Raw genomic sequence first — 11,652 nt, 5'->3', positions numbered from 1 at the left:
TCGCTGACAAAGCCCTAGGCCATAGGTGAAAGGCTACCACTATGGGGAAGAGTTCCAGGACAGTGATCTTGGATGTCACCTTCTTCTTGTGCCACGCATTCGGCCACTTCTCTGCACACCACTCCTTGTCCATGATCACGCCGAACCCTTCCCGGCCTGACGCGTCTGAGAAGAGCGCTAGTTCTGCATTGCTGCGCCAGGGTTTGCGCCAGATGACCGACCCATTAAAGTCGTTCAGGAAGTTCACCCACATCAGTAAGTCTTCCCGCATGCCCCTACTCAGTTTGACCATGTGGTGTTTCTTTTTGGCATGGGTTGTGGCTCGGGCTAACCTCCGCACAAATACCCTACCGGCGGGGATGATTCTAGCAGCGAAATTAAGTTTTCCCAGGAGGCCTTGTAGGGCCCCCAGCGAGACCTTCTCTTTTCCTACTGTAAGCCCAATCTGCTGTCTCAAGTCCTGCACCTTGTCTTCGGGCAGCCTGACTTCGCCCGCAACAGTGTCTAGTTCAATGCCTAAGAAGGTGAGGACATGCGCTGGGCCCTTGGTTTTCTTGGGGACTAAGGGAACGCCGAGCTGCTGCATGAGGGATTGGAAATTCGCGAGGGCTGCCTCGCAATCCTGAGTGCCATCTATCCCTATGAAAAGAAAGTCGTCTAAGTAATGCGAGACCCCCGTCACCCCTGAGGATTGCTGGAAAGCCCATTGTAAAAATGAGCTGAAGGCTTCGAAGAAGGCGCAGGAGACCGCGCACCCCATGGGCATAATAGTACAGGCCGTCCATCTTGAAGCCCAGCAGGTGTTGGCTGCTCGGGTGCACTGGTAGCAAGTGGAACGCTGACTCAATGTTGGCCTTTGCTAACCAGGCTCCCTTGCCAGCCCTCCTGACAAGGTCCAGAGCCACGTCCAGCGTACAATAAGAGACAGAGCAAGCGCCCTCTTGCAGCCCATGGTTTACAGAGTCTTCCTCCGGGTATGATAGGTGGTGTATCAGTCGAAAGGCTCCTGGCTCTTTCTTGGGGACCAGCCCCAGCGGTGAGACCACGAAGTTCTCTAGCGGAGGCTCATTGAAGGGACCCGCCACCCTCTCCAGTCTTAGTTCTTTCCCAACTTTCTCATGCAATACATGAGGGAGGTCTCTGGTGGATTTGAGGTTAACCGCTTCCCTGCTGGACAGCGCGCCTACGAATGGGATGGTGAAGCCCTCTGAAAATCCCTTCAGCAGGAGAGCGCTCTCATGTGAGTTGGAATACCGCCTCAGTAGTTGTAGCATTTGGCCAAGATTAACAGGAGACGGGCCCTTGCAGGCGTGGGATGCGGACGCGCTGTGAGGTACTGAGGGAGGGAGGTCTACGTGACAGGAGGGTGAGGTGGGCGCGCTGCTACCTGGCACGAACATGCTGGGAAAGGAAGGATAGGGCGCAACTGGGGGTGGCTGGGCTGACTCAGTTGGCCTGTTTAAAGGACTCAGCCGGTTTCTTGTCTTGTTTGGACTGGCACGATGATGCTGTGTGACGACCTCCGCATTTGCTGCATGCATGTTGAAACTTGCACTTGAACCCCCATGAGCATGTGCCGGCGTTAAATAGGTTGCATGTCCCAGGAGAGACTCTCTTGCCTCCCTCTCTGCCACTTCCCCTGCGCGCCCCCCGAAAGGACTGCCGAAACGGTTTAGGGTTGGGCTGCCTGTTCCCTGACTGAGCACCCCCTCCCCCCCGTGACCTTAGTCTGGGCGACTGTGCTCTGTGCTCCCCGGGAACCCATGTGGTCCATCCACAACTGTACTTCCTTCTGAACCCATTCCATTTCATGGCATATGGCCATCTTTTTTCTGAATTCCCTGTCGTAAGTGAGCCACCCTTCTCCCCCCCACTTCTGCGCCTCGGTGTGAATTAGCCTTTGGAACAATAACAGTGCCTGGCCCTGCTCGGGGAATTGACCCGATTGAAGGATGGAAAAAGCCGACAGCCAATTGTCTATCGATTTCTCTGGCCACTGCTGAAATCTAATCTTCTTTTCATCTTCTTTCCCCCCTAGCCTGCGCGCATCTTGGCCGTGTTGACCCAGCAAAAGTAGGGAAAATATATCCAGGAATTCGCGCCGCCAAATTAATTCCTTCACTGCCATGGGCACTTCCCAGGTCAGCGAGCTGTGCCCTGACAGTAGGGGGGCATGTGTGATAACCTTCTTAGATGTCGCCGACTGAACCGGCCCTGCCTTTGCCGTGCTATCGGGCTGCGTGATGGAGGAGGGAACGCCCGCAGGTGTGGTGGAGACCGGCAACGGGGTGACAGTACTCAATGGTGCAACTGGCAACTCACCCCCAACTGACTGCTGTCGCTCCCCCCCCCTACAGCAGTGTGCCCTGGGCCTGCAGGCCCCACCAGCACCGCCTCCAAACTGGGAGTCCCTTCTCTTCCTGCTGCTACTACCTCAGCGCTCTTGCCTGTGTTGCTGCGGGATGCGCTCGCTGCCGTGGGCAAATCAGTTGCCTCCCTGCCTCTCCCTTGCATCGCCCAAACATTTGCCGCAGAAGTCACCTCCCCACCCACACGTGCTGCTGGTGAGGATGTCCCTGGTGATCCAGCCCTCGAGAAGCCGGCTCTGACCTCTTCCATAAAGCTCTTAAGAGTGTCATTGAGCTTACCCAAGTCTTCTGTGGTGGCAAAGTTAGTTTGGGATGGGCCAGCGTTCGTGGGTGGGGCAGGTCCGACCGACACAGTCTGTGGAGCAACCCCGCTAGCACCTCTGGGGATAAGCGCTGGACGATTCCTGTGTGACGGCGCGTCCGACTGGAATTCTTTGACGGTGGCCCTGCGTATCCGCTTGGACCGGGACGGCCCTGCCTCGTCTAATGGCTCTTGGCCCGAGGGCGGGCCACTGGAAATGACCCGTCCGGGTTGCTGGCCTTCAAGAGGTCCGCAGCCCAAGCCAGGCCCTTCGTCTTGGCCAGTTCGATAATGGCCGCTAGCTGTGCATCCTGGACGTTGCCTTGCTGCGTTTCCTCCACCTGGGACGTCATGGAAAAGAGCGCCGGGGTACAGCGGAAATACCGGGAGAGGGAACGACCTCGCTGCTTGAACCGAGACGCCAACCCGGATCGCGTGCAGTAGGTGACACTCTAGTGTCCCAAATAACTGCCAGCCTGCGTCTTCAAAAGAGACGGGGCTTATACTGCCTGTTATATAACTCGAACTCGACCCGAAAGTGTTGGAGCGCTATGCATGGCATCATCTTTGCATTGCGCACTCATGCCCGAGGTTAAAAGTAGTAGGCCAGGGTTGCCTGAAGTATTGCGGCCACAAGACTCCACCCCTGGTGACCTGCCCAGAGGCGGCAGCGCAGCCGGCGATCCCCATCCTCCCCCCAAGCGCTCGAACACATCTGCCCAAAAGACTATGCCCAGCAAGGATCCATGGGAGAGAGGATCATCTCTGTACTCAGCTTCCCAGGGTGCATAGCACGGCAGCAACGGACTCACCATGCTGTGGGATGGCGCAGAGTGTGGACGGGGAAAAGGCGGCTCTTACTCGTTACCGTGGGAGGACCGAGGGCTACCAGCTCAGCTCGGGCTCAAGTGGCCAAGTTGGCAAGAATGGCAGCCGGCAACTCCAAGGTGCGATGCAAGCGCTAGGTACACTTCACGGCAGGGGCGCGCCGCGGTGCAGAACGTCCGAGCTCGACTCGCCGGATATGATCGAATACCTACGCCCCGTGGACAGCCTGATCCACCCGTTGCAAACTATATGTCCCCATAGAAAACACCGGTGCGGACACGTCCGCGATGCTCGCTTCTTGAATATGGCATGAGGCCGTGGTGGAGCCATGGAGCATGGCCCCAACCGACGCTCCCCTACCCCCATGCACCTCCCCCGCGATTGCGTGGGCCCGCCGCTGGCCCAGAAGCTGTGCCGCCCTTCGCCCCCCCACCCAGAAGAGTGAAATTCCCGGCCATGGCGACCAAGGGCGCGCGGTTAGGGCGCTGTCCCGCCCCCCCACCTAAGGTGCGGACAACCAAAACGGTACCTGCATCAAAGTACTACTCTACAAGGCGGCCGGACGAGCGGGGTAGAGGCACGCCCGCACCACGAGGGCTGCAGCGGCTACCCCTGACACACCCCCGGGCCTCGTCAATCATGGCCAAGGAACCGGCCACTCGGGTGGCCGGCGGACCGGGAACCAGCACACTACGAGCCCAGGAGGCTCCGACTGCCTCCCCATTCCCCATGATGCTCGATGTGGGGCAATGAACCGCTGCCCCGGTGCCAACGCCGCCACTAAAATAAGCCTCCCCTTAGGCACCGCATACCCCTGCATCCCCGCCCGTAATCCCTCGGAGCACGTTCGATGCCTGCTCCCCCCCCCCACACCCGTGGTAATCCGTACCACAGGGCCCCGTCAACCTGGTGCTGCCCAGGGACAGGGAAGGAAGCAAGCGGCCTCACCGTTCGAAAGACGACGACACTGGAGCGGCGATGCGACAAGGCGAGACGTCGAGGGACAAGAGGGCGAACATCGCGCGGGGATGGCCTAAATACCCTTGTCCCCTCCCCCTTTCCCGGAAGTGGGTCCGCCGGACCTCCTCCCTGGCCGTAGCCCAGGGACTAGACTGGTGCCTCCAGTGCCCTCCTGTGGCACTAAGGCGGCCGCCCTTTTAGGGGGGGAGGCTGCTGCGCAACCCCCCCCCCCGGCAGCCTTGCAGAGGGCTCGCGGTTGGGAGAAAGGCAAGGAGGCTCAGGGTGGGGGTCATGTCATAGATAATGCTAAGTAACTGCAGCCTTGTACGTGTGTGAAATAAAAATAAAGTCCTACGTTTATGTCTGACCTGTCCCTGTTTTTGCATCTCAAAACCTGGCCACTTTATATATGGGGTTGGATGGCACTCTTTGTGCTTGGGTTAAGGCTTGTAGTGCCCGCATTGGCTCAATCGTGATTTGTGTTTACTCTTACTTTCAGCCGTGGCTCTTTCACCTGCTTGGCACGGCCTCTTTCGACATTCATTGGCTTTTACCGAGACCCAGCTCCGCCTCTGCCGTCGCTCATTGGGTGATTTCTCTGCTGTGCGGGACTCCAGTACAACGGTGCTCGCCCCTTCCCTCAGAACGGACCTTTGATTGGTTGTTTGCTTTAGTTCCCACCACCGTAGCTCCCAAAACCCGAGGCTGCGGTCGTCATGGCTACCGAAGCACGCTGGGGGCGGGGCCACAAAGAAAATGAAGGGGACATAACGGGGCACCTCGGTGAGGGACAGAGGCGTTTTCTGGGTCCCTCGTCTCCTTCCATGCGGCCCCGCACCCCGTCCGGACCGGTCTCCGAGGAGGTAAGAATCGGGGGGAAATAGAGAAATCGCAGCCTGTCACTCATCCCAAATCCGTGACCTTAGATTCCGACCCTTGACTTCTGGATAATGAAGGCGGACAATAAAGTCCAGCTCCTTTCAACAGAGCATTCCGTGACTCGCGGTAAAGAGGGATGGCTGTAATGTCGTTTCTGAATGGTTGAAAAGCCAGGACTGACTGTCACAGCGCATCCCTGACTTTTGTCCTATTCCAATATACATCCAGAAACTCTAAGGCCGGCTCTTATTACGTCCCTTACAACCTATTGGTTGAAATCAGTGGACTGGACTATGAACATTCACTGACCCACAAGAGAGTCCCTGCACGGGTGTGTCCCGTGACTGGCCGCGAGACTGAGCCACAGGACACGCTCTAAATTCTCGAGGTACCCGACACCTTCAAACTCCGAAGGTGCCATGTCCACTCACTGCCCCGAAGCTTCCAAATGTCCTTAAATTGTGAATTGAACACATCTTCAGTCATTCTGTCTTTTGCCTAATGAGACATATCAAGTTTCCACGTATAGACTGGGGCCTAAATAAGTAAAGTGCTGCAGTTGACCCCAAAGCCAGGACAGGGCGAATGAATAGGGGAATAAACCAGTACACTTGTTACCCTACACAGGATGGGTTCATTACGTGGCCACACAACAACTGTGCTTAAAGCAATCAGATGCCTCCACGCCTCACAGTTACTACTTGTGCAATCTTCATTTTCAGGTGTCTTGAGACAATTGGTTTAATGCAATTGAACCAAGAGTGCACCCAGCACTTTAAGTGGGATGAAAAAACTGGGGGGTTTTCTCAAAGGGGCGTGGCCGATGAAATTAAGGGCGTGGCTTAAAACAACTAAACTGAAAATCCGTGCGTAGCTTAGTGTGCTGCCCGACTGGTATTTTGCTGCTTCTGTCATCGCATAGAGATAAGATACAGCAAGCAACATTATGCCTACAAGTCAGTACTATTGGCTCTGTCAATGCTTGTATTTGCATAAGATATACAAGCAAGAACTATGCTGTTGGCAGGGTCGGACTAGCCGTAGCGGGCATCGGGCTTTTCCCTGGTGGGCCGCCACGGTGGGGGCTGGTTTTGGGCCCCTGGGGGGCCGTTTTTGTTACCACGGGTTGGCAATATCGGCCCCCTGTAACAAAATCGGCCGAAACCGGCCCTAACAAACAGCTCGGCTGCACTCCTCCCTACTCCCCAGGGGGGCCGGCCGAGCAGTTTGCCAGGGCCGGTTTTGGTTCCCAGTCCAGCCCTGGCCGTTGTTGTATATATTACTGAAAATGCTTCCGTTCTGAAATGCTGAGACTGTGAAAGAACTGTAAATACTCTTTTTGAAGTTGTAGTTTAGGGTGGTACTGCTACAGAGTTAAGGATTATTTTTTTCATCCTGAACGCGAAGGTAAAAATGGAGAGCCCGATAGAGACCCATCTCAACCTCTGCTTTTGAGAACTGCCGGTGCTGAGCACCAGCAAGACCCGGCCCACTTAAAGCCCTGAGTACACCAGGATACGTTATTTTAGCAAACAGAAGCTCAGAGCTGGAAACAAGTCTTCTGGTGGCTTGGAGCCTTCTGGTAATGCTCACTCCAGTGACATCTGGTATCAACACTTATTAACCCCATAGATTCTGAACACTCAGTTCACCTGAGAATGCCCTTTGGCATTGGATGGACCGTTCCCAAAGAGACTGAGTGACATAGCCGTAGTTACTCAGTGGACCCTTATTTTCTATCCATAGATAGTTATTGGGGTTTTCAGTGGACACTAACGGGTTCTGACTGGATATTCACTGACCCCTAAGAGGCTACTGCAACTTCCTCCATTTCTGTATTCTGTTTTATAAAACACGCTGTTCACTAACTTAATTGCAACTTGGCGCGAGAGACTGATCTTGTTTTGCAGCATATCTGTTGACATAGTAGATTTGGCAGCCTTCCTGAAGGCCATCAGGAAGTTACATGTCACACCGGCTAGGTGATGAAGTCCATACGTTTGGGTCCACAACAAAGTCTCGCCAGCTGTGTCGCAGCAAGAAAGTGAAATGAGCGGCAGAGCTTGATTTGCTGATCTGAAGGCCAGCCTTGGATGTATGTTTTCAGCTAGATAGTGCTTTCCATACCTGTGCAGTCATTTGAGCACCAGGCCGAGATAATTTACAGAAGAGGCATTTTCACTTGTCCAACAGCACCAAAGTTATATGCAAGTAAAAAAACGCTATTCTTATGGAAACTAGGTCCTAATTAAAATTTCCTACTGGCAAAAAAATAATAATAAGATATAAATATATATCTGAAAATTCTATTTTGAATAACTTTGGCGCTGGTTGACGGATCCTTGCGAAATTTTCAAAACTAATGGGGCGCTCCGCTCAGCTCCTACCCTGGAAGTCTCGGCGTGATTCGTCAAGCGGGGGCGGAGAAAAAAGGGGGGTCCCAAAACGCATTTTCCCCATGCATTTTCCCATAGGACCTTCAGTCGAAGGTACAGCCCGAACGGCTGAACAGAATTACTTGAAATTTGGCAAAGAGGTAGTCCTCAGGTCAGGGATGTGCCTTTTGCATATATGGTGTCAATCTGTTCAGTAGTTCCTGAGAAAATTGCAGTTAAAAGTACATAAATATCTATATGCTTAACGTGCGCGAGCGTAATTGTGATTGGTGGTTACATGTCAGTCAACATTCGAATCGGTCGAAATCAGGAAGTGTCGGCCGCCATTTTGTGTGTGACAGTAAAAAAGAAAGGTGGAGAACGTGAAAAGGGGGCAGGGTACAGAGTTCCTGACCCCCTAGCTTTTGTCAGGGGGTCCCTGAAGGACCCCGAAGGGTGAAAAAAACATTTTATTTTTTGTTAAAAAATCGCGGGGTGCGCGCACCGTGCACGCACCATGCGCGCACCGTCGCGAAGGTGCGCGCACGGTGCGCGCCCGACGGGAAAAAAATCATAAAAAAAATAGAATCAAAAATCAAATTTAAGTGTTTAGATGTTAGGTGATGTCATGAGTGATGTCACTGACTATGTCATGAGTGATGTAATATGTGACGTCATCAGCAGTGGATTGCGGGCGCGCGAGTTATAGTTAGCTGAACTAACTATAACGGGGGAATTTCATTGTTTTTTTATGAGTGAAATGTCCAGCTAACTATAACATGTGTGAAACCTATGGTTTTTTCAGTGAATATATATATATATATATATATTACCTACTGGCGGTCGCCAGTAGGTAGTTATAGTTAGGACCCTGTTTCCATAGGAAAACCGCAACATTCTATTTGGAATAACTTTGGCGCCGGTCGACGAATCCTCGTGAAATTTTCAAAACGAATGGGGCGCTACGCTCCGCTCCTACCCTGAAAGTCTCAGGGGGATTCGTCAAGTGGGGGCTGAGAAAAAAGGGGGGTCCCAAAACGCGTTTTTCCCATGCATTTTTCCATAGGACCTTTAGACACAGCTACAGCCCGAACGGCTGAACAGAGTTACTTGAAATTTGGCAGAGAGGTAGTCTACAGGTCAAGGAAGTGCCTTTTGTAGGTCTGGTGTAAATCTGTTCAGTAGTTCCTGAGAAAATAGCCTTTAAATCAATATATATATCTGTGGCAGCTTACGGTGCGCTTACCGTAAGCTTACCGGAAGCTTACCGTAAGCTTACCGTACTCGTACGGTGACGTGCGCGAGCGCGATTCTGATTGGCTGTTAGATCTTAGTAAACATTCGAATCGGTCGAAACCAGGAAGCGGCGGCCGCCATTTTCTCTCTCGCACTCTGAGGGGGGGAGGAAAAACAAAGGTGGAAAATATGTAAAGGAGCATTTTAGACAGCTCCTAACCACCTAGCATTGATTAAGGTGCCCCACAAGACCCCCCAAGGCAAAAAAATCAAATTTTTTTTTTCTCGAAAACACGCCGATTACGCTTACCGTACGCGTACGGTAAAAAAAAATAAAAAAAAAAAAATATCCACATTAACCCCCCCCCCCCGTGTGCAAAAGGTGCCTGCGGTGCACCTTTTGTGCATGGCATATCTATAAAAGGAACAATTAATAGATCAAGTTTCTCAACGAAGCGCATAATATGTCCTCCGTGTGCGGACGATGCGCGAAGTGCATCGTGCGTACATGGCCCATCTAGCGTAACTGCATAAAGTGGGCGCGCGGTGCGCGAAGCGCACCGTGCGCGCACGGAACGAACTGCGTTAAGTGGGCGTGCACGCCACGAACGGCGTAAAGTAACTTAGCATTTAAAAAACCGTACAAATTCACAAATTCACTGAAAAAACCATAGGTTTCACACACGTTATAGTTAGCTGGACATTTTACTCGTAAAAAACCATTGAAATTCCCCCGTTATAGTTAGTGCAGGCAACTATAACTCACGCGACCGCAATCCTCTGCTGATGACATATGTGTCTTTATGAAAAAAAAATATTTGTAATATATGTATAGCTAAAATTTTATGGAAGAAGACATGGGCAAATAAGTGTCTAAATACAGTATTAGCATCAGCAGAGGATTGTGGTCGCGTGAGTTATAGTTGCCTGCACTAACTATAACGGGGGAATTTCAATGGTTTTTTACGAGTAAAATGTCCAGCTAACTATAACGTGTGTGAAACCTATGGTTTTTTCACTGAATATATATATATATATATATCACAGAGGCCACTGTGTAGTTAAAGTTTGGGAAATGTTTTCAGAGATAGAGCATTTTTTTGATTCGCTTACAACTTTGACAAATCTGCACAAAACTGCCCCCTCTGCTCCCAAAAGTTCATCCCCCTGGCTCGTTCATGGAAAGTTTCACACCGATCCAGCGAACCAAGTCCAAGAAAAAGGGATGTCCCAAAATATTGATTTCCTATAGAAAAGTTTCCTCTCCAATACAGACAAAATAGCTTAACAGATATACACAAAATTTAGCAGAAAGTTAGAACTGTGATTTTTGTGATTTGACATAAATCTTTTCAGCTGTTTCCAGAAATTAGCATTGAAAGATGTGCTTGGGTGCACTTGAGGAGGTTAAAAAGTGAAGTACGTCTGGATGGTTCACCCATGAGAGTCTGGTGGTATTCAAATTTAAAACAATTCGAGCCCCCTGATTAGCTGAAGGAGATTTTTGTCTGTCGGACATTTTGGCACTATGACCGCAATTGAGAAGACAGGACTCTGTGATTTGTGTTCTAACTTTTTGGAAAAAGGGCATAATGGGCAGTGTAGGGAGACCCAGACTACCAGGTGCTTGTGGGGGTGGACCCAGAAGAACATCCCATGGCAAAAATTCAAAAAAGAAAATATCAGGCCGCGGGTACCACTGTACTATGTACGACCCATCGTGGCCCTCCTTTGAGCTACCACAGGTGCCTCGGAAAAAGTCCACCCCATGGTACTGAGATAGGACACACGTTTCCTTGGGAAAGCTTGCAAGCTACCATGGGGTGAAAGCTTGTGCAACGGGCTCCACAGTCCCCCAAAAATACATTAACAATAATAATTAAGAAAAATTAATGTGGTTTGCATGCCTGTGGTGTGGGTCCAAAGGCCGTGCTCAATGGCGCGTTGTCCGTAGAGCTGGTTGAAGGCCAGTCCTTCCAGCCAACCTCCAGCTGCACATGGTGAAATGCCATGTACAGTGGGCAGTTGACTGCTTGCGGTGATGTTGGGCACATGGCATGGCCACAAACTGTGACCTGTGATCCACCCTCTGCTTTGCATGACCTGTCTGAGAAGGTGTTGGGCAAAGGGCCGCGCTGCAGCCCAGGCCTTGCGACAGGGCCTCTTCCTGTGCATGGTGGAAGGCGATGTGCAGGAGCGTAATGTCCATCTGCATGGGTGTGGGACGCGGGGCTTGGCCATGGCCAAACCCCAACTGTGCATGGTCGAAGGAAACTTGCAAGCATCTATGATACCAGGGGGTGAACGCTTGCGCGGATGATAGCACTGGAGCATCGTGGTACTGAAAAAAAATAATAAAGAGAATGTGGTTTGGATGCCTGTGGGGGGTGGCAAAGCCATGCACAGTACGGGGTTGGCCCATACACAGAGGGAACATTGACTTCAGGCTGTCCAGGGTAATTGGGCATATGCTCTCCTTTGAATATGATGAAAAACAGAGATTCACTGAGAAAAAAATAAAATGCTAACAGTTCGGTATGGTTACAAGAATTTAGCTTATGTTAAAAAAAAAGTACACAAAATTCACTGAAAAAACAAAGGTTAAAGTGAGGTTATAGTTAATAAGATAAAATCTAAACACTTAAATTAACCAGTTAACGTTTCCTGAACTAACTATAACTTGAGCCCCGCCATGCACTACTTA

The 11,652-nt window shown here is 51.4% G+C and overlaps 1 protein-coding gene across 1 annotated transcript in view; it reads left to right on the top strand.

Moving 5' to 3' along the window:
• The first annotated feature begins 5,199 nt into the window (after positions 1-5,199).
• Positions 5,200-11,652, top strand: part of DIXDC1 (DIX domain containing 1) — a 463,468-nt gene continuing 457,015 nt past the window's right edge. Inside the window, exon 1 of the mRNA XM_085645796.1 lies at positions 5,200-5,321. The gene's annotated coding sequence lies outside the window, so the exon portion shown is untranslated. The remainder of the gene's footprint in view (positions 5,322-11,652) is intronic.

Source organism: Triturus cristatus, chromosome 3_1 (assembly GCF_964204655.1).
Source record: "Triturus cristatus chromosome 3_1, aTriCri1.1, whole genome shotgun sequence".
Taxonomy (NCBI): Eukaryota; Metazoa; Chordata; class Amphibia; order Caudata; family Salamandridae; genus Triturus; species Triturus cristatus.
Note: the sequence above shows the minus strand (reverse complement) of the source record. Positions and strands in the feature narration are given on the sequence as shown.